The following is a 25,155-nucleotide window of genomic DNA, read 5'->3' on the forward strand; positions in this document are numbered from 1 at the left end:
ATTTAAATTCACTGGATTGTATACTTACAAGAGGTGAAAATTTTGAGACCTAATTTCAATGAAGCTATTTTCCCTTCCCTTTCCCTTTCCCTTTCTTTTCCTTTTTTTGAGACGGAGTCTCGCTCCATCGCCCAGACCCAGGCCCAGGCTGGAGTGCAGTGGCACAATCTCGGCTCACTACATGCTCCACCTTCCAGGTTCAAGTGATTCTCCTGCCTCAGCCTCCCGAGTAGCTGGGATTACAGGCGCCCACCACCAAGCCCAGCTAATTTTTGTATTTTTAGAAGAGACGGGGTTTACCAGGTTGGCTAGGCTGGTCTCAAACTCCTGACCTCAGGTGATCCACCTGCCTCTGTCTCCCAATGTGCTGGGATTACAGGCGTGAGCCACTATGCCTGGCCTTTTTCTTTTTTTAAACGGAGTCTTGCTCTGTTGCCCAGGTTGGAGTGCAGTGGCACAATCTCGGCTCACTGCAACCTCTGCCTCCTGGGTTCAAGTGATTCTCCTGTCTCAGCCTCCCAAGTAGCTGGGATTACAAGCACCCACCACCTTGCCCAGCTAATTTTTTGTATTTTTAGTAAAGACGGGGTTTTGCCACGTTGGCCAGGCTGGTCTCAAACTCCTGACCTCAGGTGATCCACCCGCCTCAGCCTCCCAAAGTGCTGGGATTACAGGCGTGAGCCACCGTGCCCAGCCAAAGCTATTTTTTTAAAAGCCAATAAGTGACAATGTGCCCTTTCAAAATATATTAAAAATATATAATTATTTATTTAAAACATTTAACAATTTGTATAAAAACATATTTACCATGCCTTCTCACGTACTATATACTGAAGTTTAACATATTGGGAACATATATGTTAACTCATGCTATTTTTATTGGTATCTCAGAGTAAATCTTTCTTTGCCATGTCTGTTTAATCAGAACTGTAAAATTATAAGATGAACAAAACAACACAACACAAAAACCTAAAATCATTTCTAACTGCTAGTCCATGAGTGAGATTTTTTCTCAATATTGTATAATCAAAACAAATACAGAAATAAATTTTAGAGGCTTACTACAGCTGAAATCAGTGAACCTTTCTCACAAGGTTTTTGTGCTAAAAATACTGTTTTCACTGTATAATTTCCTGATAAGCAAATGTTATTATTTTAGCACCTAAAGTACTTGTATCAATAACTATATTATTCTTTTTATATATTATGGTTATGTAATTAATTTTTAAGAGGTTTCTGTTGCTAAAACAAAAAGTATCTGAATTATCCTGGATCATAGGCAATACAATGATATCAAGCTCAACTACATTTTTGTTAGTAGGCTGATTAGAAACAAATTTAGTTGAAAAGAATACCTTCATATCCTGTAAGGCTGCCATGAATGTAGATGGGATTTTACTTCATATAGCAAAGGTTTGAATTTTTTATTTTATTTTATTTTATTTTGAGACAGAGTCTTGCTCTGTTGCCCAGGCTGGAGTGCCATGGCATGATCTTGACTCACTGCAACCTCCACTTCCTGGATTCAAGCAATTCTCATGCCTCAGCCTCCCGAGTAGCTGGGACTACAGGCATCTGCCACCACACCTGGCTAATTTTTATATTTTTAATAGAGATCTGGTTTCACCATGTTGGCCAGACTGGTCTTGAACTCCTGACCTCACATGATCTGCCCACCTCGGCCTCCCAACCTAATGGGGTTACAGGCGTAAGCCACCATGCCCGGCCAAAGTTTTGAATTTTAAAAAAACATTTTCAAGAAATCAGATGTTCCATTTCCTTTTTCACCTGACATTTCATAGAAACAGAGTGCTCTTTGCCTTTTCCTCTTTCCCGTTGGCTGGAATTCAAGCCCAGGGACTGGAGTTCCTGTAGCTACCCTGGACTGTGAAATGACTTTGAGAATGGAAGTCGCATATGGAAAAGCAACAAGACAGAAGGAGTGTGGGTACGGCCGGGCGCTGTGGCTCACGCCTGTAATCCCAGCACTTTGGGAGGCCGAGGCGGGCGGATCACGAGGTCAGGAGATAGAGACCATCCTGGCTAACACGGTGAAACCCCGTCTCTAATAAAAAAACAAAAAATTAGCAGGGCATGGTGGCAGGCGCCTGTAGTCTCAGCTACTCGGGAGGCTGAGGCAGGAGAATGGCGTGAACCTGGGAGGCGGAGCTTGCAGTGAGCCGAGATCTAGCCACTGCACTCCAGCCTGGGCAACAGAGCCAGACTCCGTCTCAAAAAAAAAAAAAAAAAAAAAAAAAGGAGTGTGGGTGCTTGAAACCATGAAATTGCTATACTGTCTTTGGAGTGACTGCTTCTATATTTCTTGAACATGAAATAAATAAATGTCTATTTTTTTCTTCCACTGTCTTACAGCTAAACTTGATCCTGAGATAGGAGTGGTTCAGACAGAAAAAGCTGTAGGCACGAAAGCTGACACAGGAAAGCGCTTGGCATCTTGAAAAGATAGCAAGGTAAATGTAGCTGGAGTACCAGTAATGGGAGGGAAAATGGTAGGAGACAGGGCGGGAGTTAATGGGGAGCCTGATGGTGTAAGGCCTGGTGGCTCACTGGGACTTTGAGCTTTAATTTAGATGTGGGAAGCCATCAGAGAATTTTGAGAAGAAAAATGACCCAACTGGTCTATGTTTTAAAGGAATCTCTTTGTGGAGAATAGACTTATGCCAATGCTTAGAAGTAATCATATGAGTAAAATGAGTATTTATTACAATATTCTCTATATTTCTTTTACACATTTAAAATATTCTACCGCCAGGCCTGGGAGCTCACACCTATAATCCCAGTGCCTTGGGAGGCTAAGGTGGGAGGATCGCTTGAGGCCAGGAGTTCAAGGCTGCAGTGAGCTGTGATGGCACCACTGCACTCCAGCATGGGAAACAGAGTGAGACCCTGTCTCTAAAAATAAAAAATAAAATATTCCAGATTATAAAATTTCATGGAAAACTGATCACAGTCACATTTATTAACTGGCCAAAGCTAAAACTGTATCATTTATAACTAATTTTACTGTAACCTATCAGAATAAAGAATATGTTAACTTAGAAGGGTTTGTTCTGGGCTATCCAGAAAACAGATAGGGTCCATATAATGTGTGGTCAGCTTGTTAGCAGCAGAAGGTATCCTAGTCATGTGGCACCAAAATATGTTAGTAGCGGCCAATCCACACAGGTCTGCAGCAACCTCAGTTCTTGCCTTTTCAGAAGAAAGAATTCGACAGAGGAGCATAAGGCAGAGTGAGAGAGCAAGACAACTTTTAGAGCAGGAGTAAAAGTTTATCAAAAAGCTTTAGGGCAGTAATGAAAGGAAATAAAGTACACTTGGAAGAGGGTCAAGTGGGCAACTTGAGAAATCCCATGCACAGTGTGACCTTTGACTTGTGGTTTTATACACTGGCATACTTCTGGGGCCTTATGTCCCTTCTCCCCTGATTCTTCCCTTGGGGTGGGCTGTCTGCATGCACAGTGGCCTGTCAGCACTTGGGTGGGGCCACATGCACAGTGTGTTTACTGAAGTTGTATGCATGCTCAACTGAGGTGTTTTTCTCTTACTAGTCAGATGTTCTCAGGAGGCCATATACCAGTTAAACTCGGCATTTTGCCTCTTAGTGCATGTGCTTGATTGAGCCCATTCGCCCAGCTCCTGAGATCTTATCAGGAAGTTGCTGATCACTAGTTTCAGGTGTTTCTATCTATTGGGAGACGACCTTTCCCTGGCGCCAGCTGCAACCAATTACTATTTTGCAGAGCCAGTGTAACAACTGCCTGACCATCACCTGATGGTGGCCTGACATTCCTGGGTTGGGGGTCGGGGACGCTCCTGCCCCGCACATGTCTGACTAACTACTGTAACAGACTAGAGAGCTCCGCATTGGAACTTGCCTCTGGGTTTTACTAACTTGGAGGGTGACTTTGACTAAATCAGTCATTTAACCTTCCTAATCTACCAAAATGTAGTCATCTTTACCTGCAAAGATTTTGTGAGGATTAAGTGCTTAACATTGTTCATTGTTCCCAGCACAGAATAATCATCCCATAAGTGGTGTCTTAATTATTTTTAATCACAATTACCAGAATCTGAGAACACTTAACTACACTTTTATCACTGAATCAGGGCAATATAAAATTTTCAGGCATAAGAAAGTTTTTCTGTTATGAGTGGAGACAGCTTCACACAAGGATTTTCCATTATTTGATGCAAAAGCTCTCAAGTGCATCTCCTGTTTTTTTAAAATCTGGTAAGTTTGCTTGTGGAAGAACCTTGAGTATCTCAGTCATAGGAATGCCCATAAGAAAACCAATTAATTACCATTCTGATTCATACTTCAATTTCTTCTGATTAATAAATTATTATGAATCAGCAACTATGAACCTCATCAGCACTAGCATACCGAAAAGATCATTTCTGGGCCCACGTTTTACCTCCTGGAACTTTATGATGCTCTTACACTGAAGAGTACCAAAAAAAAAAAAAAATCCCCTTTAGCATCGGACTGCGCAGGGGAAATTTAACCATTTTTGAATACACCAGAACATTCTGTTCTCCTTAACAAGACCTGCCTTTAAGAGAAACTATCTTATCAGAGGGTAACCTATTGAGGTTTCATGGGCATTTAAATGACCTTGGTGAAGGGAAATACCCAACCCCAAACCCCTCCAGCCATCCTGTCCTATTTAAGGTGAAAGTCTGAGGAGACTGAGAGGCACTGTGAAATTCACAGCCTAGGGGCACAGGCTTACTAAAAAAACCAAGACCTAATCACAGGACTGTAGAATATTACCCCCTACTCACCCCACCTCATCACCACATCAGGAAAGGCCTACCTACTAGAGTTCTTTTTACCCAGTACATCATGTCTGGCTTTCAACAAAAAAAAAAAAATACAAGGCATACTAAAAGGCAAAAAATAGTTTGACCAGAAAAAGCATTAGAACCAGACACAGATATTTTAGGAAGGGTAGAATTATCAGAGTGGGAATTAAAAACAACTATGATTAATATGATAAAAGCTCTAATGGGGCCAGGCATAGTAGCTCCCACCATATTGGGAGAGTGAGGTGGAAGGACTGCTTGAGTGCAGGAGTTCAAGACCAGCCTGGGCAACATGGCAAAACCCTGTCTCTACAAAAAATACATAAATTACCTGGGCATGGTGGCGTATACCTGTAGTGCTAGCTACTCAGGAGGCTGAGGTAGGAGGATCCCCTGAGCCTGGAGAAGTGAAGGCTGCAGTGAGCAGTGATCACGTGACTGCACTCCAGCCTGAGCAACAAAGTAAGACCCTGTCTCAAAATTAAATTAAATTAAAAACTAAAAAAATTTTTTTTTTTTTTTTTTTTTTTGAGACGGAGTCTTGCTTTGTCGCCCAGGCTGGAGTGCAGTGGCGCGATCTCGGCTCACTGCAAGCTCCACCTCCCGGGTTCACGCCATTCTCCTGCCTCAGCCTCCCGAGTAGCTGGGACTACAGGCGCCCACTACCACGCCCGGCTAATTTTTTGTATTTTTAGTAGAGACGGGGTTTCACCGTGTTAGCCAGGATGGTCTCGATCTCCTGACCTCGTGATCCGCCCGCCTCGGCCTCCCAAAGTGCTGGGATTACAGGCGTGAGCCACCGCGCCCGGCCTAAAAAAAATTTTTAAATGAGCTGGGTGGGCTGGCATGTGGCTGTAGTCCTAGCTACTTGGGAGACTGAGGCAGGTGGATCAGTCGGGACCTGGGGTTTGAGGCTAGTGAGCTATAATTACATTACCGCACTCCAGCCTGGGTGATACAGTAAGACCCTGTCTCAAAAAATAAATAAGAGGCCAGGAGTTCAAGACCAGCCTGGCCAACATGGTGAAACTGTCTCTACTAAGAATACAAAAATTAGCCTGGCGTGGTGGCATATGCCTATAATCCCAGCTACCTGGCAGGATGAGGCATGATAATTGCTTGAACATGGGAGGCACAGGTTGCAGTGAGCCAAAATCGCACCACTGCACTCCAGCCTGAGTGACAGAGCAAGACTGTCTTCAAAAAAAAAAAAATCATTTGTTTCCAGCTGGGCATGGTGGCTCATACCTGCACTTTGGGAGGCCGAGGTGGGTGGATAACCTGAGGTTAGGAGTTCAAGACCAACCTGGCCAACATGGTGCAACCCCGTCTCTACTAAAAATACAAAAAACTAGCTGGGCATGGTGGCGCGTGCCTGTAATCCTAGCTACTCGGGAGGCTGAGACAGGAGAATAGCTTGAACCCAGGAGGCAGAGGTTGCAGTGAGTTGAGATTGTGCCACTGCACTTCAGCCTGGGTGACAGAGCAAGACTCCATCTCCAAAAATAAAAATAAATAAGCTGGGCATGATGGCTCACACCTATAATCCCAGCACTTTGGGAGACCCAGGCAGGAAAATCAGTTGAAGCTAGGAGTTCAAGACCACCCTGCAGAACATAGCGAGATCCAATCACTACAAAAACTACAAAAAATACCCAGACACAGTGGTGCATGTCTGTAGTCCCAAGTGCTCAGAATGAGGCAGGAGGATCACTTGAGCCCAGGAGTTTGAGGCTGCAGTGAGCTATGATCATGTCACTGCATTCCAGCCTGGGTGACAAAGGAGACTATGCCTCTAAAAAAGAAAAATAAATAAATGAAAGCTCGGATGGATAAAGTAGATGGCATGTAATAAGACAGATGGAAATTCTGAGAAAGAGTCAAAAAAATGCTAGAGATTAAAAACACTATGAAGATTGCCATTCATGAGCTTACGGGTTGACTAAACACAGCTGAAGAAAGATACTCTGAGCTTGAGGATGTCCAGTAGAAACTGAAAAGCAAAGAGAAAAAGGACCCAAAAAAGGGGGAGCAAAATATTCAAGAACTGCGGGACAATTATAAAAAATACAGAAAGAGAGAAAGGAACAAAAACTATGTATGTATATGTATATATATGTGTGCGTGTGTGTATATATATATATATTTTATTTTTGAGACAGAATCTCGCTCTGTCGCCCAGGCTGGAGTGCAGTGGCGCAATCTCAGCTCACTGCAAGCTCTGCCTCCTGAATTCAAGTGATTCTCCTGCCTCAGCCACCCTAGTAGCTGGGATTACAGGCTCCTGCCACCACACCCAACTAATTTTTGCATTTTTAGTAAAGACGGGGTTTCACCATGTTGGCCAGGCTGGTCTCAAACTCCTGACCTCAGGTGATCCACCCACCTCCGCCTCCCAAAGTGCTGGAATTACAGGCGTGAGCCACTGCGCCTGGCCAAAACCAATATTTGAGGCAATTATGAACTGACAGTTTCTCCCAAAATAATGTTAGATACCAAACGACAGATTCAGGAAACTCAAAGAATACCAGGAAGAATAAATCCTAAGTAAATTACACATAGGTATATCATATTCAAACTACAGAATATCAAAGATAAAGAAAAAATCTTCAATGAAGTCAGAGGGGAAAAATATTCTTAACTATAGAGAAACAAAGATAAGAATTATATCTGACTTATTAGAAACCATGCAAGCAGGAAGAGAATGCAGTATGTTTAACATGTTGCTAGAAAAATACCACCAACTTAGAATTCTGTATACTGTGAAATTTCCCTTCAGATTTAAAGAAGAAATAGACTTTCTCAGACAAATAAACATCAGAAGAATTTGTTGTCAGTACACTTGTCTTGCAGAAATGTTTTTTAAAAGTTATTTTACTTTATTTAGGCCGGGCGCGGTGGCTTACGCCTGTGGTCCCAGCACTTTGGGAGGCTGAGGCGGGCGGATCATAAGGTCAGGAAATCGAGACTATCCTGGCGAACAAGGTGAAACCCCGTCCCTACTAAAAATACAAAAAAGATTAGCTGGGCGTGGTCGTGGGCGCCTGTGGTCCCAACTACTCCGGGAGGCTGAGGCGGGAGAATGGTGTGAACCCGGGAGGCAGAGCTTGCAGTGAGCGAGATCGCGCCACTGCACTCCAGCCTGGGCGACAGAGCGAGACTCCGTCTCAAAAAAAAAAGTTATTTTACTTTATTTTATTTTTTAAATAGAAGGCCCGGCATGGTGGCTCATTCCTGTAATCCCAGCAATTTGGGAGGCTGAAGTGGGCAGATCACTTGAGCTCAGGAATTCAAAACCAGCCTGGGCAACATGGCAAAACCCCATCTCTACTAAAAATACAAAAAATCAGCCAGGTGTGGTGACGCACACACTGGTAGTCCCAGCTACTTGGGGGGCTGAGATGGGAGGATCACTTGAGCCTGGGAGGTCAAGTCTGCAGTGAGCCCTGATCATGCCTGTGCACTCCAGCCTGGGCAACAGACTGAGACCCTGTCTCAAAAAACAAACAAACAAAAATTGGAGACAGGGTCTCACTATGTTGGCCAGCCTGGTTTGGAAATCTTGGCCTCAAGTGATCCTCCCACCTCAGCCTCCCAAAGTGCTGGGATTACAGGCATTGGCCACCATGTGTGGCCAAAAGATGTTCTTCTAAGAGAAGAAAATTGATAAAGATCAGAAAGTCAATAAAGGTCAGAAAATGAAATCTACATAAAGAAAGGAGAACATTAGTGTGCAGTGGTGGGATCTTGGCTCACTGCAAGGTCCACCTTCTGGGTTCATGCCATTCCTATGCCTCAGCCTCCAAAGTAGCTGGGACTACAGGTGCCCACGCCCGGCTAATTTTTTGTGTTTTTAGTAGAGACGGGGTTTCACCATGTTAGCCAGGATGGTCTCAATCTCCTGAGATGGTGATCCACCCACCTCAGCCTCCCAAAGTGCTAGGATTACAGGTGTGAGCCACCACGCCCAGCCTATTTTTCTTATTCTTAATTGATCTAACAGATAACTGGTTAAAATAATAATAGCAACAATATACTTAATTGTATATGTAGAAATTTTGAACTAAATATAAATGAAAATATAATTAACAAAATTTGTGGGATGCAGCAATTGCAATAAAAGGGAAATTTATGTCATTGGAAACATATATTAGAAAAAAAAGACAAATCCAAAATCAATAATGTGTACTACCACCTTGGAAAACTAGAAATAGAAGAGCAAATTAAAGACAAATTAAGCAGAAGAAAAGAAATAATAAAAATCAGAAAAAACATGAAACTGAAAATCAATAGAGAAAATTAACAAAAAAACAAAAGCCGGTTATTTGAAAAGATCAATAAAATTTATAAATCTCCAGTTATACTAACTGCAAAAAAAAAAAAAGAGAGGACATAATTACTAATATCAGAAATAAAAAAAGTAGACATTACCTGGTTGGCCCTGTCAGTAAAAGTTTTATTAAAAAAAGAGTGGACATCACTTAAAGACCCCACAGACATTAAAAGGATAGTAGCAAAACTATTCTCACGAATTTGATAACCTAGATGAAATGGACCAATTCCTTGAAAGATGCAATCTGCCAAAATTCACACACACAAATTAGACAATCTGTAAAGACCCAGGATTATTTTAAAAATTGAATCAATAATTAATAAACTTCCAAAACAGAAAGTCCCTAGCCCCAGATAGATTCACTGGCAAATTATATCAAACATTGAAAGAAGCAGCTGTACAGTTCTTTATAATCTCTTATAGGAGACAGAAATAGAGGGAATACTTCCTAACTCCCTAGCTACTCAAGGACCAGGGAGGACTATTGTGGGCTTCAACTGGGAGCTGGTTAGAAATGCAATATCTGTGCTTGCTTTGAGAGCACATATACTAAAATTGGAACAATTCAGAGAAGATTAGTATGGCCCCCTACACAAAGATAATACACAAATTTGTGAAGTGTTCCATATTTAATAAAAACACATTTTTTAAAAATGCAGAATCTTGTGCCTCAGCATAAGCCTACACTCAAAACCTGCGAGTTCATCAAGATCCACAAGTCATTCATATGTACATTAAGTGTTAAGAAGCACTGGTCCTCAACCTATCTGCATACTGGAGTCTCCTGGAAGAAATTCTGATTTAATTGGTATGAGTGTGGCAGGGCTTTGGGATTTTTAAAAGCTCCCCAAGCAATTTAAAATTCAGCAATATCTAAAGAGAGGTCTTAGAAGCCAAGATCACAAAATGAATATCGGTGAAGTATCATTTTGCTTACCTCAAAGGGCCTTATCAATGGCACTATTCCATGGGCTGCCATCCAACCTGCTACTAATGGATAAAGTCCCACAATGCCCCATGTCAACTTTCGGCCAAGAAATTTGAGAGTCTAGGCGTTATGTGATGACTCACATCTGTAATCCCATCACCTTGGGAGGTCGAGGCAGGGGGACTGCTTGAGGCCAGGAGCTCAAGACCAACCAGTGCAACATAGGAGGATCCCATCTCTACAATTATATATATATATATATATATATATATATATATATGTATATTTTAATTAGCTGGGCATGGTAGTGTTGTAGGACTTTCTCCTTAAGGTCCTTGTCACACAACCAGGAAAGATTAGGCTTGCAGACACTTTGAAGGGTGAGAAAAATGGAATTTATTGCGTGAAAAGGAGAAAGGGGAAACAGGGACTCTAAGCAAAGTGAGAGTTCTGCTAGCTGGTCTCTCACCTCACAGATTGAATCACAGGTTACCACCCTGGAACAGGAGCGTCCAGGCTTCTCCCCACTGCAAAGGGCTCAAACTTCCCATGGCTCCACCCCGTTCTCCCAGTGTACAGGCTGGTCAGAGGTTCTCCGGGGACCCCTTTATACTTGGCTGTCTCAGTAGTACACACCTGTAATCCTAGCTACTCAGGAGGCTAAAGCAGGAGGATCACTGGAGCCCGGGAGTTGGAGGTTACGGTGAGCCTTGATCGCACCACTGCACTCCAGCCAGGTCAACAGAGAGGGACCCTGTCTCTAAAAATAGTAAATAAATAAGAAAATAAATTTGAGAGATTATATTTTTAGAAATATTTGTTTCAATAGTTTAGTAGCACAGAACTTTCTGTACTTTACCTTTTCTCTTTCCCTTCCACCCAAATTCTTTACACTAATAGGGTAGGTTTCCATTTAAATAGATGTAAATTAATTAATTAAATATGTTTTATTAGCCTATTATGCTACAAATTATACTTTAATTTAATGAAACTAGTGTTCAGCACAATGCCAGTTTAATGGGGTTCCAACTTAAAACCAATAAAGCGTTGAGGGTAATTCAAAACATTGTATTGCAAATTACTAAGAACTGGAGAGGTGAGAAGAGAGTGGGGGATGGAATTGAGGATGAGGCGAAAAGATGAAAGAACTGAGGGAAAGACCAGAGAAAGGAATACTCCCCTGTTCTTTTTGGTTTTGTAAACTGTTAATGACAAGTGGATTCTAGTAGCTGAATTCAATGATCCAGGGCCCCAGCAAACTGACAGTCATGGCTGGTTTCCATAGTTAACAACATGTAGAACTATTTCTTCAAAGAGGTTTAATTAGAATGTTCGAATATTGGAGCTTAAATATAACTGGAGAGCTTTGCCTAAGAAACTTAAACTCAGGCCAGGCGCAGTGGCTCATGCCTGTAATCCCCGCACTTTGGGTCACCTGAGGCCACGAGTTCGAGACTAGCATGGCCAACATGGTGAAACCCTGTCCCTACTAAAAATACAAAAATTAGCTGGGCGTGGTGGTGGGTGCCTGTAATCCCAGCTACTTGGGAGGCTGAGGCAGGAGAATCGCTTGAACCCAGGAGGCAGAGGTTGCAGTGAGCTGAGATCGTGCCATTGCACCCCAGCCTGGGTGACAAGAGCGAAACTCAGTTTCAAAAAAAAAAAAGAAAGAAAGAAACTTAAACTCGTGTTTAAGACTTTCCTTAAACATGAGAAGGCAAAAGGGCAACTAAATTTTTCTGATATTATCGGAATAAAATTATTCCAGTGGCACAAGATTTTTTTTTATAGATTACCCTGAAATACTTACTCTCTACTTTTGTACCAGAAAATCTTAAAGCCACAGCTGGACCAAAGGTATGCCAGCTCCAAACTTTAAAAGAAAAGGTAACTCTTTAAATATAATTATTCCTTTTTGATCACTTTGCAAATTTTCTCTTTCCTCTTCCGTTTCTCTAGTTTTCTTTTCTTCAAGTAGGAAACGATTTTGTTTGCTTTGCAAAGACCTAACACGCCTCAGCTGTAATCCCAGCTCTTTGGGAGGCTGAGGCAGGCAGATCACGGGGTCAAGAGATCGAGAATATCCCGGCCAACATGGTGAAACCCCGTCTCTAGTAAAAATACAAAAAATTAGCCGGGCGTGGTGGCAGGCGCCTGTAGTCCCAGCTACTCGGGAGGCTGAGGCAGGAGAGTCGCTTGAACCTGGGAGGTGCAGGTTGCAGTGAGCCGAGATCGTGCCACTGCACTCCAGCCTGGTGACAGAGCAAGACTCCATCTCAAACAAACAAACAAACAAAAGAATTCAAGCCAGGCAGTTGTCTGCTGCAGAACATATAATATTGATGATATATGTTTAGGGTCCCATTTGGACATGGAGAATAACTTTGCTATAGATATTCAATATAACCAAGAGCATAGGCATAAAATACTCACTCACAGTTGCCAATAATTCCAAGTGTATGCACAAGTTTTGCACATCTTCAGTATATTTTAGATCCTAGATCAGTTAGCCTTACTTGGTAATGCAAGAGAGCTTCATTTTATTTTATTTGTTCTTTTGCCTTAAAAGAAAGGGAGATAGTTGACAGTGTTTTAAAGGAATAAGAAGACTGGTTGCTTTTGGCAGAAGGGAATTTGTCATTCTCTCCATCAGAGAAGGATTAATTGTATTGTTTTGGAGGCAGTGGGGATTAGGATGGGAATATTTGAATTTCATTATTAGAGTAGGTGGGTGCTGTATAAAAATATACTTGAAACTAAAGTCCTATGCTGTCAAAAGATTTGCCATTTAAGTGCAAAATATGTTTGCAAATCCCACAAAACAGGAAGACCAGACTGTCTTGAACAACTTGCTCAGTGTCTTGAGAGTACTGCCAATTCTTATTCTTGGCTTTGTTTTCTGAAAGCTGCTTCCTCTTTGGCTAGGAGCTGTTCACCTTTTCCTGAAGCACGTCTACCAACAGGGGCACACTAGGAAATGTCTAATGAATTCCTGTAGTTTTATTTCCTTCAAATTCCACTGGCAGAGAACTTCACAGTGTGGTGAAATCACTAAAGATGTTAGTACTTGGGCTTTTCCCTACAAAATCATTGAAAAGTCTTCCAAACACACCAGCAGATTGCTCTTCCAAGTCTTAGGACAGTCTTAATCTTAATCTTAAAATGCATAGCATTAAACCTCTAAGATATGTGTTCCAATTATGTTTTGAATTATGTTTTGAAAGTTGTTTTCTCTGAAAAAGTAGGGATCTAAACTTTTCTTTTCACACTACCTTTCTATATACACACAGACTCCAACTAACTTGGCATTAAAAATAAAAACTATAATATAAATGACCCATAGATGTACACTTTATTCTGAAAACTTACCATTCTGTTCCACCTTCATAAAGTTACTCTTATCCTTTGCATGTGGTCACCAGTCCCATCAGTTCTTCCTTTACAATGTTTGAGGAATCTGTCTCTCTCCATAACCTCTAACTTTACTTTATCTTAGCCCTTTATCATTTTATCTTTTATTTATTTATTTATTTTTGAGACGGAGTCTTCCTCTGTCGCCCAGGCTGGAGTGCAGTGGCGCGATCTCGGCTCACTGCAACCTCTGCCTCCCGCGCTCAAGCAATTCTCCTGCATCAGCCCCCAGAGTAGCTGGGACTACAGGTGCGCGCCACCACACCCGACTAATTTTTGTATTTTTAATAGAGATGGGGTTTCCCCGTGTTGGCCAGGATGGTCTCGATCTCTTGACCTCATGATCCGTCTGCCTCGGCCTCCCAAAGTGCTGGAATTACAGGCGTGAGCCACCACGCCCAGCCACCATCTATCATTTTCTATCTGGGCTGTCTTCCAAGCTAGTCTCTGCCAACAATACTTCGTTCTCTAATCCAATCTAAACTGTCTTGTACCCTGTCTCCAGTATAATCTTTATTCTAGAACTATCAAACTCTTTCTTCATATTGTTGCCTGTTGAAAATCTGCTAGTTCTTCTCCCAACTGAAAGAATCAAGTCCTGGCCAGGCGCGGCGTCCTGTAATCCCAGCATTTTGGGAGGCCAAGGTGGGAGCTTTGCTTGAAGCCAGGAGTTCAACACCAGCCTGGGCAATACAGAAAGACCCTGTCTTAAAAAAATAAATGAATCAAGTCCAAACTCCTGACCCTTAGAAGCACGGCCACCACATCCTGATACTACACAGCCTTTTCCCACTCTTTTTCTTCTTTTTTAAAAAATTTTTTTGTAGTTGTTTCATTGAAAAAAATAAAATAAAAATGATAGTTGGATGCCATGAAGTAGGTGGCAATGCCTTAACTGTGTGCTTGTTGTCAGGCCCGAGGGCCTCTTCCATCCTTGTCAAGAGAAGTGTTAACATTCTGTCCTTTCATACAACACTCCGACTCTTCTTTTCTAAGACAGCTAGGCATCTCATAATCATGCCTCTTATTTTCTCACTTCCATCCTTCGTTCACACTCTTGCTACTCATGCCATTCCCCGTTGTCATATTTTTAAATCCAATGTATTAATTTTAATACCTAGATCCAGGCCCACCTTCTCCATGAAGTGTTTCTTCACTACCACTCTAGCCCACAGTGGTCTCGTCTTCCTTTGAGCTCTTAACATTTATTCTTGAAACAACAAACCCAATAGTCCCATAGATTAGTGCATTTACAAAACTTTAGCTAGACACAGAGCGCTGATTGGTGCATTTACAATCCTTTAGCTAACAGAAAAGTTCCCCAAGTCCCCACCTGACCCAGAAGCCCAGCCAGCTTCATCTCTCACCACCACAGCCCAGGTAATTTGCGTATTTTCAGTAGAGACGGGGTTTCACCATGTTGGCCAGGCTGCTTTCCAATTCCTGACCTCAGGTGATCCACCCGCCTTGGCCTCCCGAAGTGCTAGGATTACAAGCGTGAACCACTGCGCCCAGTCTCAAAGCAGTGCATTTTTATGCATAACAAGTATTTACTGCTTTACTTGAGACCCCTGCCACACTCTTCATAATCCAATGGAGAAATCCCTAGAACATTAAAGAATATTAAAAGACTAGAAAGACGAGCTTTTATTAACTTTTTCTGAGTTTTTAACACTACAGAGTTACCAGCTATTACATGAGTTCAATTGGACTTCCTACTTACTGATTTTTTAAATAACATTTTAACATTATCATCAGAGGCAGACTCTGTAAAGTGGTATAATATGGTTTCCTGTGACGTGGCATAAACAGGTCTACATCCTAGTCTCCTTTTTAACTGAAATCTTAGTGATATGAAACTGTGGACAACTGGAAAAGAAGTCTTTCTGTTCAAGGACAAGAAATCTGCTATTGGGTGATGAGATATATTAAATTGGAGCTTTTTTTATCTCCTCGAGGGATATTTTTCTTTTTCTTCTCTTGAGACAGAGTCTTGCTGTGTCACCCAGAGCTGGAGTGCAGTGGCATAATCTCAGCTCACTGCAGCCTCGAACTCCTGCATTCAAGCAGTCCTCCTGCCTCAGCCTCTCTAGTAGGTGAGACTATAGGCATGCCCCAGTATACCTGGCTAATTTTTTTATTTTTAGTAGAAACGAGGTCCCACTATGTTATGCAGGCTAGTCTCGAACTCCTGAGCTCAAACAGTCCTCCCACCTGAGCCTCCCAAAGTGCTGGAATTACAGGCATAGCCACCGCACCCAACCTCATTTTGTTTTTTTCAATATCCCTGTCAGGGCACAGTGAAGGATATTTTTGTTGGCTGAAAAGTCTATTCAAATGTTCATGTGAATTTTAGAAATCAATATTCGATAACTAAAGTTGTAAATTTAAGACTCTACTTTTTCTTAGGACTGTAAATTCAGTTTACAAATACTGTTGCTCTATCAGTAGGTGTAGCAAATTTCAGTATTCACTTCCAAGGAATCTCTCAATAATGGTTTGGTCTAATTTATAATCTTAGTTCATTAAACATTTCCAAATACTTTAAACTGTACTTGGAAGTTTAAAACATCCAGTTCTTTAGAGTGTCATTGGGATTGCCCTAGACCACCTCCATGTTCAGAGATTCACTGAAACAATTTACATAATTCAGTATATATAATCATTCTACTCATAGCTAAGATTTATTACTATTACAACAATGTTGCAAGGATACATAGCTGGATGATAAGGGAAAGCTATAGGGAGAGTCGGAGAAATCCATGGGCAAGCTTCCTCAAGCTCTCGCCTTCCCATGAAGGGTCACACAGAGCACACACTTCCCCTAGTAATGAAAATGCAACATTTGTGCAATACTTTGGCCCAGGGAACTCTACTAGAGACTTAGGGCCCAAGGTTTTTAGGACGGCTGGTTGGGTAGATACACTCTGAAACCAAAATTACAGAGTCTCAGAAGGAAAGAAAGCAAGTGTGTGACCCACCCTTATCAGTTAACTGATAACTGGGGACACTGTGAAGCAACTTCCAGATGCTCCGTAAGAATCAAGCTCAAAAGCAGGGCTTTCTAAGGATAGCAGCTTCAAACAGATCTGCTCTGTTAACTTTTTTCTGCATACCAAGGTACTTCCATTTTTTAATTTAAAAAACTGAACTTTCCCAAGTGCTCAAGCAACCCAGACAAAGCAAATAAATTGAAACCATAAATATGGCCAACCTTACTTATTTCAAGTGTCCCACTATTTTCTCCAAACTTGTGGTATTGCAACTTTAAATCAAAAGCCTAAATTACTTATTTAATTATAACATTTGAAATTGGACTGACAAAATTGGTCTTAACCAATTAACCTGGGAGGCGGAGGTTACAGTGAAGCGAGATCACACCACTGCACTCCAGCCTGGGTGACAGAGCGAGACTGTCTCAAAATAAACAAAACAAAACAGTTCATACCTTGGCCAGGTGCAGTGGTTTAAGCCTACAATCTCAGCACTTTGAGAGGCCGAGGCAGTCAGATCACCTGAGGTCAGTTCAATACCAGCCTGGCCAACATGGCGAAACCCTGTCTCTACTAAAAATACAAAAATTAGCTGAGTGTGGTGGCACACACCTACAATTCTAGCTACTCAGGAGACTGAGGCACAAGAATCACTTGAACCAGGGAGGCAGAGCTTGCAGTGAGCAGAGATTGCACCACTGCACTCCAGCCTGGGCGACAGAGCGAGACCCCACTTCAAAAAAAAAAAAAACCCAAAAAAACAAAAAAAAAACCACCAAAAAAACAAAATAAATAAAAACAAAATTCAGGCCGGATGCGGGATGCGGTGGCTCACACTTATAATCCCAGCACTTTCAGAGGCTGAGGCAGATGGATAACCTGAGGTCAGGAGTTTGAGACCAGCCTGGCCAACATGGTGAAATCCCATCTCTACTACAATACAAAAATTATCCAGGCATGGTGGTGAGCACCTGTAATCCCAGCTACTCAGGAGGCAGAAGAATCGCTTGAACCTGGGAGCCGGAGGTTGCAGTGAGCTGATGTCATGCCACTGCACTCCAGCCTGGCTGGGTGAGAGCAAGACTCCGTCTCAAAAAAAACAAAAAACAAAACAAAAACAAAAAACAAAGTTCATACCTCTTTCTGTAAGCAAAAAATAAAAATTTTAAGTGAAAGAAAATTTTCTTTTCAGTTTGATTAGCAGGGGTTGTGTTGGTGTTGGCAATGTTATATAAAATAATAAGTAGTATGTATGTCTCCTCTCCCTCCCCCTCCCCCTCCCCCTTCCCTCCCCCTCCCCCTCCCCCTCTCCCTCTCCCTCTCCCTCTCCCCACGGTCTCCCTCTCCCTCTCTTTCCACGGTCTCCCTCTGATGCCGAGCCGAAGCTGGACGGTGCTGCTGCCGTCTCAGCTCACTGCAACCTCCCTGCCTGATTCTCCTGCCTCAGCCTGCCGAGTGCCTGCGATTGCAGGCGCGCGCCGCCACGCCTGACTGGTTTTCGTATTTTTTTGGTGGAGATGGGGTTTCGCTGTGTCGGCCGGGCTGGTCTCCAGCTCCTAACCGCGAGTGATCTGCCAGCCTCGGCCTCCCGAGGTGCAGGGATTGCAGACGGAGTCTCGTTAACTCGGTGCTCAATGGTGCCCATGCTGGAGTGCAGTGGCGTGATCTCGGCTCGCTACAACCACCTCCCAGCCGCCTGCCTTGGCCCCCCAAAGTGCCGAGATTGCAGCCTCTGCCCGGCCGCCACCCCGTCTGGGAAGTGAGGAGCGTCTCCGCCTGGCCGCCCATCGTCTGGGATGTGAGGAGCCCCTCTGCCTGGCTGCCCAGTCTGGAAAGTGAGGAGCGTCTCTGCCCGGCCACCATCCCATCTAGGAAGTGAGGAGCGCCTCTTCCCGGCCGCCATCACAACTGGGAAGTGAGGAGCGTCTCCGCCCGGCCGCCCATCGTCTGAGATGAGGGGAGCACCTCTGCCCTGCCGCCCCGTCCGGGATGTGAGGAGCGTCTCTGCCCCGCCGCCCCGTCTGAGAAGTGAGGAGACCCTCTGCCTGGCAGCCGCCCCGTCTGAGAAGTGAGGAGCCCCTCCGCCCAGCAGCCACCCCCGTCTGGGAAGTGAGGAGCGTCTCCGCCCAGCAGCCACCTCGTCCGGGAGGGAGGTGGGGGGGTCAGCCCCCCGCCCGGCCAGCTGCCCTGTCCGGGAGGTGAGGGGCGCCTCTGCCCGGCCGCCCCTACTGGGAAGTGAGGAGCCCCTCTGCCCGGCCAGCCGCCCCGTCCGGGAGGGAGGTGGGGGGGTCAGCCCCCCGCCTGGCCAGCCGCCCCGTCTGGGAGGTGAGGGGCGCCTCTGCCCGGCCGCCCCTACTGGGAAGTGAGGAGCCCCTCTGCCCGGCCAGCCGCTCCATCCGGGAGGGAGGTGGGGGGGTCAGCCCCCCGCCTGGCCAGCCGCCCCGTCTGGGAGGGAGGTGGGGGGGTCAGCCCCCCGCCCGGCCAGCCGCCCCGTCCGGGAGGGAGGTGGGGGGGTTAGCCCCCCGCCTGGCCAGCCGCCCTGTCTGGGAGGTGAGGGGCGCCTCTGCCCGGCCGCCCCTACTGGGAAGTGAGGAGCCCCTCTGCCCGGCCAGCCGCTCCGTCCGGGAGGGAGGTGGGGGGGTCAGCCCCCCGCCTGGCCAGCCGCCCCGTCTGGGAGGGAGGTGGGGGGGTCAGCCCCCGCCCGGCCAGCCGCCCCGTCCGGGAGGGAGGTGGGGGGGTCAGCCCCCCGCCCGGCCAGCCGCCCCGTCCGGGAGGGAGGTGGGGGGTCAGCCCCCGCCCGGCCAGCCGCCTCGTCCGGGAGGGAGGTGGGGGAGTCAGCCAGCCGCCCCGTCCGGGAGGGAGGTGGGGGGGTCAGCCCCCCGCCTGGCCAGCCGCCCCATCCGGGAGGTGAGGGGCGCCTCTGCCCGGCCGCCCCTACTGAGAAGTGAGGAGCCCCTCTGCCCGGCCAGCCGCCCCGTCCAGGAGGGAGGTGGGGGGGGTCAGCCCCCCGCCCGGCCAGCCGCCCTGTCCGGGAGGTGAGGGGCGCCTCTGCCCGGCCGCCCCTACTGGGAGGTGAGGAGCCCCTCTGCCCGGCCACCACCCCGTCTGGGAGGTGTACCCAACAGCTCATTGAGAACGGGCCATGATGACAATGGCGGTTTTGTGGAATAGAAAGGGGGGAAAGGTGGGGAAAAGATTGAGAAATCGGATGGTTGCCGTGTCTGTGTAGAAAGAGGTAGACATGGGAGACTTTTCATTTTGTTCTGTACTAAGAAAAATTCTTCTGCCTTGGGATCCTGTTGATCTGTGACCTTACCCCCAACCCTGTGCTCTCTGAAACATGTGCTGTATCCACTCAGGGTTGAATGGATTAAGGGCGGTGCAAGATGTGCTTTGTTAAACAGATGCTTGAAGGCAGCATGCTCGTTAAGAGTCATCACCACTCCCTAATCTCAAGTACCCAGGGACACAAACACTGCGGAAGGCCGCAGGGTCCTCTGCCTAGGAAAACCAGAGAACTTTGTTCACTTGTTTATCTGCTGACCTTCCCTCCACTGTTGTCCTGTGACCCTGCCAAGTCCCCCTCTGCGAGAAACACCCAAGAATGATCAATTAAAAAAAATAATAATAATAAGTAATGATAAGTTTTAGATTCAAGCTACGTGGTAGTAGCAATATACTGTGCTTTTCCTTTGCCAAAGATAACCTAAAGATAAAACTAATAAACAGAATCTTCTCTGCTATTCACCATTTTCCCCAGTTGTCAGTTATTTTTGACTGAATACGTTTTTTGCTTTTGTACCCTAGTGGTAGATCACTCTTTAAATGCATCTTAAAGATGTGTCTTATAAAACAAAACAAAACAAAACACCCTAAGCATCCTGTATAAGACTATTACCTTGTGGGTATTCCTACAGGTGTAGAATGCTCATGCACATATAAGTTGGTAATAAAATATGTTTTGATTGAATTAGATATAATTAGGTTAAAGGTGTCAGTAATGTAAGTAATCCTACATACACACACACACACACACACACACACACACACACACACACATATACATATATACGTTTAAGACAGTGCCTCTCTATGTTGCCTAAGCTGGACTGGAACTCCTGAGCTCAAGCAAACTTCCCGCCTCAGACTCCAGTGGCTGGGACTGCAGGCAGGCACCATTGTGCCTGGCTAGTAATGCAATGTTTTTGTGTTCGTTGAAGGAGAGTAAAATAAATTGTAAAATCTATTTGTAGTTTATTTCGAAATGCTCTCCCCAGCAGCCTTACCTTTGCCTTATTTTCCTGAGGTCCTATTTACATTCATCCCATTCAGTGAGGATGAAGGATGTTGTTGTAAAGCAAAAAGAATGGTAGAAATAAGCCCCATATGGTTAAAAGTGTGCTGGTAGCTATAAATACATACTTTTTCTTTTCTTTTTTTTTTCTCTAAGAGATGGGATCTTGCTCTGTTGCCCAGGCTGGAGTGCAGTGGTACAATCATAGCTCACTGCAGCCTCAAACTCCTAGGTTCAAGCAATTCTCCCACCTCAGCCCCTGAGTACCTGGGAATATAGGCAAGGTACAATCATAGCTCACTGCAGCCTCAAATTCATAGGTTCAAGCAATTCTCCCACCTCAGCCCCTGAGTACCTGGGAATATAGGCACTTGCCACCATTAACTGGCTAATATTTTATAGAGACAGTCTTGTTTGTTGCCCACACTGGTCTCGAACTCCTAGCTTCTTCCCCAAATGCTGGAATGACAGGCATAAGCCACCACACCTGACCCATACATACATTTTTTTCAAGGAATAACAGAAGCCAGAGTTGATTTTATTTGCATTTGTTAAGAAGAGGCGCAGATGCCATGTTCTGCCCCTGTATTCCCAGCTACTCAGGAGAATGAGGTGAGAGGATTTCTTGGGGCCAGGAACTCGAGGCTGTAGTGCCCTGTGACTTCACCAGGGATTAACCACTGCACTCTAGCTTGGGCAACACAGAGAGGCCTGGTCCCTAAAAAAAAAAAAAAAAAAAAAAAAAAAAAAAAAAATATATATATATATATATATATATATATGAAGAAGAGAGAGTAGTTTGGCTAATTAAGGAGAGGATGTGCTAAACAGGCGACTTAACAAAAGCCGCTTTCATTGTGTGTTTTAAAAATTATTTTATTTTAGATTCAGGGTTGCACGTGCTTGTTTGTTACATAAGCAGATTGCATACTGGTGGGGATTGAGCTTCTATTGTACCCAATGTCCAAATAGTGAACATTGTACCTGATAGGTAATTGTTCAACCCCTGCCCCCCACTTTTGGAGACCCCAGTGTCTGTTATTTCCATCATCATGTTTTCGTTTTAATTTTCTTTTTGAGATGGAGTCTCACTCTGTTGTCCAGGCTGGAGTGCAATGGCGCGATCTCCGCTCACTGCAACCTCCGCCTCCCAGGTTCAAGTGATTCTTCTGCCTCAGACACCTGAGTAGCTGGGACTACAGGAGTACACCACCACACCTGGGTAATTTTTTTGTATTTTAAGTAGAGACGGGGTTTCACCGTGTTAGCCAGGATGGGCTCGATCTCCTGACCACGTGATCCGCCCACCTTTGCCTTCTGAAGTGCTGGGATTACAGGCGTGAGCCACTGTGCCTGGCCGAGAACTCTTTACTTTCAAATGACCAAGATATTTTGGGGAATACAGCAATTCTCTTAACTTGAAGATACAGTCAAACTGGTACTGCACTAAAGGGAAAAACGGGATAAGCAATAAATAGAACTAGAGATGTGGGCCAGAGGGGAAAGTCTTTCTCAATTCTCTCTTCCAGATAAAATCAAGTTTGGCCATTTTTGTCTTACCTGATTGCAGTCAAAAGCATTTCGAGTGACTTATGGGAATTAGAGGTTTTGGTGCACAGCTAGTTCATTCTTAAATTGCCCATGCTTACATAGTGTAGGAGAAGGTGTGAGCCTATGTCCCAATTTACACATATCGCCCCCAAATAATTATTAGTAGTGGCCTCTTCCTCTCTCAAAAGTATGATTGCCCTAGCTTTAGGTGAAAACCAAAAGTAATCATTTGCTGGACTCTGGCGCCCTCTTGTGATTAAAATTTCACTTTCTGATATTGCTTATTCTGAGATGAGCGACTACCAAAAAATATGAACATCCCAAAGTGGATCATCTAATAACTTTCCCCAGAAGATCTCAGCTTTGAATTTCATGTCTTTACACTTTAACACTGACTACCTCTGCATGGTTGCTGCCATCTTCAGATTTCAGAAGCATCTCCCGCGTGTATCAGTAATTGTGGCCCCTGGTACTGTCACTCTCTGTGACACTACTTCTGTCTTAATTCTTGGTGAATTCAGTATCTCCGAAAACGATCTCCCCAGCACTCTGGCCTCTGACTACCTTGAACTTCTCTCCTTCAGTGATCTTGTTCTCCACCCTGCGTTAGCTATGTACTTGCAGGTCATGCCATAGAACTTGTAAGCATAGTCTATCTTTCCACCTAAACCCCTCTAGTAACCCAACTCCAGCAAACCTTTGACCTTGCTCCACCAAGGCCTAAAACCCATTAATTACACCAGTATTTCACTGTGCCTCACCCCTCACTGCTTTCTTTAGTCACCATACCTGCCGAAATTCCATGATCATTATAATTACATCCTTGCAAACGCCCTCAGCTCCTCTGCTCCCCTTTTGCTTTGTCACTCGCTTGGCAAAACCACAAACCCTAGTTAAATTCCTGTCTCCCCTGCTCTGTGCCTGTACCCCTGCAGTTGAACGTGGGTGGAGAAAAACACATAAGAATAATAAATTATTTGATTTTGTGTTTGAATTTTTATTTTTTTTGAGACAGGGTTTTGCCCTGTTACCCAGGCTGGAGAGTGCAGTGGCGAGATCTTAGCCCACTTCAGCCTTTGAACTCTGGGGCCCAAATGATCTTCCCACCTCAGCCTCCTGAGTAGCTGGGACTACCAATGAATGCCACCGCATCCAGCTAATTTTTAAAAATTCTTTGTAGGGACGGGGTCTCACTGTATTGCCCAGGCTGGTCTCAAACTCCTGGGCTCAAGCAATCTTCCCACTTTAGCCTTTCAAACTGTTGGGATTACTGGCTTGAGCCACAAACACCTGTAATTACCTGATTTTAAATTCTTGATCAAGAATCTCAATGCCGGGACCCTCAGTAATGCCTGACAACTCATACTGTACTTCCTTAGCCCATTCACTCTTCTGTTTCCTATTCCAACACCGAAACATTTTCATCTTTCCCCTCCCATAGTCATTCTCAGATGATAGCCTTATGTCCTACTTGACTGAGAAAACTGAAGTAAGCAAAAGAGAACTTCAGATTCTGTTCACTGTATCTGCCCACCCACCTGCATCTGCTGCCTTCTCTCCTATTACCCTACCCTAGAGGAACTGCCCATGTTACTAAGGCCTAAGGCAATGTCTCTACTTTGCATGAAGTCTCATCCCCTTTTTCCTAACTCAATAACAGCACTTTTCCCCTTTCTCTTCTATATCATTGTATATATATGTATATATGTGTGTGTGAATATATATATATATATTCCTCTCCACTGATTTGTTTCCCCACAGTATAAACATGCTATATTTCTTTTTGTTTGTTTGTTTTTGAGACAGAGTCTTGCTCTGTCTCCAGGCTAGAGTGCAGTGGTGCGATCTTGGCTCACTGCAACCTCCGCCTCCCGGGTTCAAGCGATTCCCCTGCCTCAGCCTCCGGAGTAGCTGGGACTATAGGCACCTGCCACCGTGCCCAGCTAATTTTTTGTATTTTAGTAGAGATGGGGTTTCACCATGTTGGCAAGGATGGTCTTGATCTCCTGACCTTGTGATCTGTGCCCACTTCAGCCTCCCAAAGTGCTGGGATTACAGCCATGAGCCACCACGCCCGGCCTTTTTTTTTTTTTTTTTTTTTTTTGAGACAGAGTCTCATTCTGTCGCCCAGGTTAGAGTGCAGTGGTGCAATCATAGCTTACTGAAGCCTTGAACTCCTGTGTTCAAGTGGTCCTCCTACCTCAGCCTCCTAAGTAACTGGGACTACAGGCGCACACCATCATGCCTGGCTAATTTCTGTATTTTTTGTAGAGACAAGGTCTTGCTATGTTGCCCAGGCTGGTCTCAAACTCTTGGGCTCCAGCAGTGTACCCACCTCAGCTTCCCAAAGTGCTGGGATTACCACCACTAGCCCACTGTTATCTATTTCCCCCATCCTCAAAAATATTCCTCTTGATTCCACATCTTCCAACTACTGCTCTATCGTTTTGTTCTCTTTTACAACAAAACTCTTCAAAAGATACTCACTTCTCCAATCCCTCCCCCATTCTCTCTCAAATCCACTCCAATCAGAACGATGAGACACATGACAAATTGTTTTAAGCCTTTAAGCTTTAGAGTGGTTTGTTAGGTAGGGATAGATAACTGGAACAATATGCCAGAGAGAGCAGTGCAGGTCTTCTCTAGGAGAAGACAGAATCTATATACTAAGAGAGTTGGGCCAGGTGTGGTGGGTCCTGCCTGTAATCCTGGCACTTCCGTAGGCTGAGGCACGAGGATCACTTGAGCCCAGGAGTTCAAGACCAGCTTGGGCAACAAAGATCCCATCTCTACAAAAAAAAGTTTTTTTGTAATGATT

General features: G+C 44.6%; 1 protein-coding gene and 2 non-coding genes across 6 annotated transcripts in view; 1 reads left to right on the forward strand and 2 right to left on the reverse strand.

Annotated features, from left to right (window-relative positions):
• ABCG2 (ATP binding cassette subfamily G member 2 (JR blood group)) overlaps window positions 1–25,155 on the reverse strand; it is a 145,852-nt gene that overhangs the window by 103,808 nt on the left and 16,889 nt on the right. For 2 of the 4 annotated variants that reach the window (XM_063705419.1, XM_063705420.1), the window contains exons 2-3: window positions 12,526–12,649; window positions 10,725–10,848 (exon numbers count right to left, since the gene is read on the reverse strand). The exons of 1 other annotated variant lie outside the window; for it this stretch is intronic. The gene's annotated coding sequence lies outside the window, so the exon portion shown is untranslated. The remainder of the gene's footprint in view (window positions 1–10,724; window positions 10,849–12,525; window positions 12,650–25,155) is intronic. One more of the 4 variants, XM_063705418.1, reaches the window with a different exon arrangement.
• LOC115934401 (U6 spliceosomal RNA) lies at window positions 9,686–9,793 on the forward strand. The gene has a single exon (XR_004070210.1). It is a non-coding gene; the product is annotated as a U6 spliceosomal RNA (small nuclear RNA).
• LOC115934481 (U6atac minor spliceosomal RNA) lies at window positions 14,350–14,475 on the reverse strand. Its single transcript, XR_004070272.1, has one exon. It is a non-coding gene; the product is annotated as a U6atac minor spliceosomal RNA (small nuclear RNA).

Source organism: Gorilla gorilla, chromosome 3 (genome assembly GCF_029281585.2).
Source record: "Gorilla gorilla gorilla isolate KB3781 chromosome 3, NHGRI_mGorGor1-v2.1_pri, whole genome shotgun sequence".
NCBI classification, from domain to species: domain Eukaryota; kingdom Metazoa; phylum Chordata; class Mammalia; order Primates; family Hominidae; genus Gorilla; species Gorilla gorilla.